This window comes from Chrysochloris asiatica, unplaced genomic scaffold (genome assembly GCF_000296735.1).
Source record: "Chrysochloris asiatica unplaced genomic scaffold, ChrAsi1.0 scaffold00054, whole genome shotgun sequence".
NCBI lineage: Eukaryota > Metazoa > Chordata > Mammalia > Afrosoricida > Chrysochloridae > Chrysochloris > Chrysochloris asiatica.
The window spans coordinates 835576-840889 of NW_006408572.1; the positions used below are offsets into that span (position 1 = coordinate 835576).

A 5314-nucleotide genomic window follows, 5' to 3' on the forward strand; every position below is an offset into this window, starting at 1 on the left:
AACTGAACAGAAAATTTCAAAGCAATCTCTTAGCAGATGGAAAGAGCCCCAAGGCATCCTAACCCAGTTGTAAATTGTCAACTGTTCTGTTTGTTTGGGTTTTGTTGTTTTAAGGAGTGGGAGGTCCCTGTGAGTATACTGCTGCAAGGAGAAGCAGGACTGATAATAGCTACTGGTCCTTTATCACTTGCCCTGGGCCAGGTGTCTTGCCTTGCATATCATCCTTCTTTGTTGTTGTTATTAATTGCCTTTGAGTTGGTTCTGACTCAAAGCGAGTCAGACTCCGCATAATGTTTCTGAGGAGCAACTGGTGAGTTTGAACCACTGACTTTTAGGTTAACAGTCCAGTGCTACACCAGGACTCCCTTCATTGTTGTTGCTGTTAAGTGCCGTTGAGTCGGTTCCGACCCATAGTGACCCTATATAACGTTTCCGAGGAGCAGTTGGTGAGCTTGAACCTCCGACCTTGCAGTTCAAATGGCTTTGCAGTCTTGCACATTAACCTACAGCGCTACACAAAAACCTCAGGAGTTATAGACATTGTTTGTTATCCCCATTCTACAGATGAGGAAACTGGGACTATGAAAGGTTATATAGCTATTGAGTGGAATTCTGAGATTAGAACCTGAATTTGATTCCAAAGTTTATGCTCTTGACTGCTGCTTGCTGTCCTGGCCCCCCACTCCACTTCTCTCTTCCATTCATCCATGGAATACTGAGGGAGACTTGTCCCACAAGAAAAGATTTTGGACCGCTCACCTTGGTGCCAGACCAAGACTGAGGGCCTCACAGTGATATGTCCTGTGCTCAGCTGGGCCCTGAAGGTGTCCACCCCACTTACCTGGTCCCTCACAACTCCATCTCAGATTCAGCTAGCCTCTATTGAGGACAGTTCTGCCGTAGATACTGAGCCAAGCTCTTTAACCTACATTATGTTTTTTAATGTCATGGGACACGAGTACTGTAATCCACATCTTACAGATGAGAAACTGAAGCTCAGAGAAGCTGTGACTTGCCCAAAGACAGGCAGTTAATAATCTGTGGAGCTGGCATTCAAACTGGGTCTTCCAACTCTACTGGGTACTTCAGCTCTGGCATGGGGGAAAAGGCTCTGGACTCTGAGTCTGCCTCGGGAAATCTTGCTTTCCACCAACACTAAGGCTGTAAAGTCAGACAGCTGTGAAGGCACACTGGGGCTGTGACACTGGCTTGTTTGAGAAGAAAATAAAGGTCATTGTAGGTGTTAGTCTCAGAATTGACCCAAATTATTGAGTTTAGCTGTCTTTCATCCAGGCCTGCTGGGGAGGTGGGAAAGGCTTGGCTTAATTTAAAGGAGACTTAGAGGGAACGTGAGGAAAACAGGGCAGATCTGCAACTTTCAGCAAAGGGGATGGCAGTAGGAAACCAAGTGTGAAGAGATTCACAACAGGGTCACCGGAGGCTTACTCTTCCAAGATTTGGTCTGCCGAGGAAGGCCCAGTGGGGATCCCAATCCCAGAGCCCTTTTGGAAAAAGCTTCAAGAAGTAATTCTTGGTAAAGATTTGGAGGCGCTGATAAGGTTGGCCACAAGGGCATCAGGGAAGGTGTGTTGCCTTCTGAGGGAGCAATCAATGCAGAGCTTAAGGGGAATGTGCCTAAAGGGTCTGAGGCTCTGCAAGGCCATTGGAGTGGAGCGACATGATTGTTAGCAAAGCCATGGGAGTGGAGGTGGGGGTGTGGCCCAGGGAAGGGTGGATCCCAGAGGGCCCTAATGGTCCTAGCAAGCACTGACTCTGAGATGGAGCTCTGATACTGTGCGAAGGATACATATAAAGGAAGGGAAGAAGCACAGAACCCAATTAGGGGACTATTTCATTAACCCAGGGAGAATGTCTGTGGCTTGTACCAGGTAGTAACAGTAGGAATGACTAGTGGTTGAGTGTTACACAGATTCCAAAGGTAGAACCATTAGGAATTTCTGGTGGATTGAATGTGGGGATGAGAGAGAGAGAAGGGCCCAAAGATCACCCTGAACATCTGGACGCATGACGTTGTCATAAGCTGAGTTGGGAAGGCTGTGGGAGAGTGGTTTGGGGGTGAATCAGGACTTTGATTAGACATGTTACTTCTGGGGTACCTATTAGATAATCATGTTCAATAGGTAGTTGGATCAACATGTCTGGAGTTCAGGAGTAGGTGTGGGCTGACAATATAAATCAGCATGTAGATGATATTTAAAACCATGAGAATGCATGAGGTCACTGAGAGGAGGAGAGAAGAAACAGAAGAGGTCCAAGATCTGAGAGCTGGGGCACTCCAACATTAAGAGATTGAGGAGACCAGGAGCAACAAACAAAGGAGGCTAAGATGAAGTGTTAGGTGAGGGAGGAATGTGGTCTCCTGAAAGACAAATAAACCAAGTTCTGGGGAGAGGAAGTGATCCGCCATCTGGAATGCTGCCAAGAAGTCAAATTAGGTGAAGACGGAGAATTTACCTTGCTTAGATCGAGAAGACTCCACAGTGGGCACACCTCCCCTTCGGGTGTTGGGTGTGAGGTCTGAATGATACTTGGGTGGTGATTCATAGTTCTGACCTTGTCACTCCTTAGGAAACTGGCGGCTTGGGAGGGAAGGGGATGACACTGAGTATCAGCTTCTAGTAGCTCCAAGTGACTTAGCATTCCTTGGTGTATGGACACATGTCTTTCCTACGTACTTTTACTCCTGGTGGGGCGCTGTGGGCTAATGTGTCAGACTGCAGAGTCGTTTGAACTGCAATGTCAGGGGTTCAAGCTCACCAGCTGCTCCTTGAAAACACTATACAGGGTTGCTATGGGTCAGAATTGACTCGACGGCACTTAACAACACTTCTATAAGAACACACTCAGCTGAGACTAGGTCCCACCCTCCTCCTATATGGTCTCATGTAAACTTAACTGAAAACATCTTCAAAGACCCTATAAGGCCACATTCACAGGTATTGAGGGATGCGATTCCAACTTTTCTTTATGGGAACAATTCAAGCTGTAACAGGTGGGTGTGACAGTGAGCTCTAGAGAGCCAGATCTGTGCTTTCCTCAGCTTTTCTCCCAGGGCTCACCCATTCCCCAACCCAGAAACAGAAAACAAACTTGTCATCTAGTATCAGCTTTTGTACCACCCTGCGGAGCAGGCAGGACCATTCCACAGTCGGAGCATAAACTTTGTCCTGTCCCCACGGGCTCTGTGAAAAGTGTCCAGGGAGAAGTGGGGAAGGGGTTTCAGGCTGTATTCTTAGCTGTCCACTGGCTGTAGGTGCAGGACAGGGTCAGGATAAAGTTGTGAACACCTTGATTCCTCTGTGCCTGCTGTCATTGGGCTGTTTCTCCCTCCCTTCCATTCATATTAGGGTGGAAGGTGATAGAAATGAAGGCTTGTCATTTGGGTTTGAACTCATCTCTCACAGACAGCTCTCTGCATGGCTCAAAAAGAGCATGGCCCTTCAACATGTAGATCATGAGGCTCTTACCACCCCAAGGACTCAGCCTCCGGGAAAGAAAAACCAAAAACAATTACTGTTGAGTTAATTCTGACTCATGATGACCTCATGTATGTTAGAGTAGAGCTGTGCTCCACTGGCTTTTCAATGGCTCATTTTGTTTTTTTCCCCTAGAAGTAGATTGCCAACCCTTTCTTCCAAGGTACTTTTGGGTACATTGGAACCTCCAAACTTTTGGTTAGTTGTTAAGGGTTGTCAAGTTAGTTCTGACTCAAGGAAACCCTGTATAGGTTTTCCGAGGAGACGCTGGTGAGTTTGAACTCCCAACCTTTCGGTTCAAACCAACCTTGCAGTCCAGTGCTTATCCTACAATGCTACACCAAATGCTTAACTATTTGCACCACCCAGGCACTCCAGGCTTAGAGATGTTGTTTTTAAGTGCTGTTGAGTCGGCGACCCTCTGTAGGGTTCTTGAGGCTGTAAATCTTTGTGGAAGCAGAAAGCCTCATCTCTGTAGGGTTCTTGAGGCTGTAAATCTTTGTGGAAGCAGAAAGCCTCATCTTTCTCCCACCCAGGCTTGGAGTTGGTCCCTCTGTATTCACAGTCCCTCATATGGGTGGTTCCTAGGAGATGTGTGAGGTCATGGGACTTCTGCTGGCCATATACCTCCCTCAGAGGAGCATTGTTGCCACGAGGGATTCTTTAAAGTTAGTTCTGTCCAGCGGTGTGGTGGCTTGCGAGGCCTCAGAGAAGACAGTGGGTGTCACTAGCTGTCCCCTCAGAGTGCTGCCTTGGTGAGCCAGTCTGTGCACTTCTCCCTCCTGCTAACTCAGTGTCCTAACCAAGCCCTGCTATTTATAGTCCCCTGGAGGGGCCCTGCTGTTCCACACTTTGTGCCTTTGCCAACACTCTTCACTCTGCCTAGAACTCTGCTCCCGCCCCCCATACGCCTGGCAAGCACCCACATATCTTTCAAGATTCAATTAATAACATTAATAATAGCAGCACAGAGTTATTGGGTGCTTACTATGTGCTAAGTACTTTACATGCGTTATCCAGTTTAATCCTCACGGCAACCCTGTGAGCTCAGCCCCTTTGTCATCTTCTTTGACATCTGTCATTCAAGGCCTCTTCACAGTGGCTGCCTTGCATCAGACACTCTTCTGGGGCACAGAGAGGTTAGGAAGTGATGCACCCTGGATTTAAGTAACAGAAGCTTTCTGAACCCTAAGTCCTGGCTCTTAACCACAGTGATAAATAGTCACCCCAGCCCTTCCAGCCATCTCTGCACCCCAATTGTTGCCCACTTCCTCTACTCAGCCTTGCTGTACCTATGGGGTGCTTCTGTCCTAGCATCTCAGATGTTGTTATTGTTTATTGGACTACCGTCCTCTAAAGGGCTGTAAGGTATCAGTTAGGAATGAGCACAATTTTAAGTAGCAGAAACTTAACATACCAGAGCTTATATTTCTCACTTAGCAGGAAGTGAAGTGGGTTGTTGTTAGTGTGGTTCAGCAACTTGAAAACTGTCCTTTTCTGACCTTTTCCTCATGGCAGCAATATGGCTACTGTGATTCCAGTCATCACATCTGAGTTCAAAGCAAAAACAACACAATGACAAAAAAGCAAACTCACTGTCATTGAGTCGATTCAGACTCATAGCATCCTTGTATAGGGCTTCTAAGGCTGTAAATCTTTACTGGAGCAGAAAGGTTCATCTTTCTCTCAAGGAGAAGCTGGTGGGTCTGAACAGCTGACCTTGTTGTGCCCGACAATGCCACCAGAGCTCCTTTCAAAGCAAGAAGGTCCTTTTGAAATCATCAACCTTAAAGCCTTGCCCTAGCATACATGTGTTT

The 5314-nt window shown here is 47.0% G+C and overlaps 1 protein-coding gene across 1 annotated transcript in view; it reads left to right on the forward strand.

The window, feature by feature from the left end:
- Nucleotides 1–5314, forward strand: part of ABR (active BCR-related) — a 194767-nt gene that overhangs the window by 55858 nt on the left and 133595 nt on the right. The window lies entirely within an intron of this gene.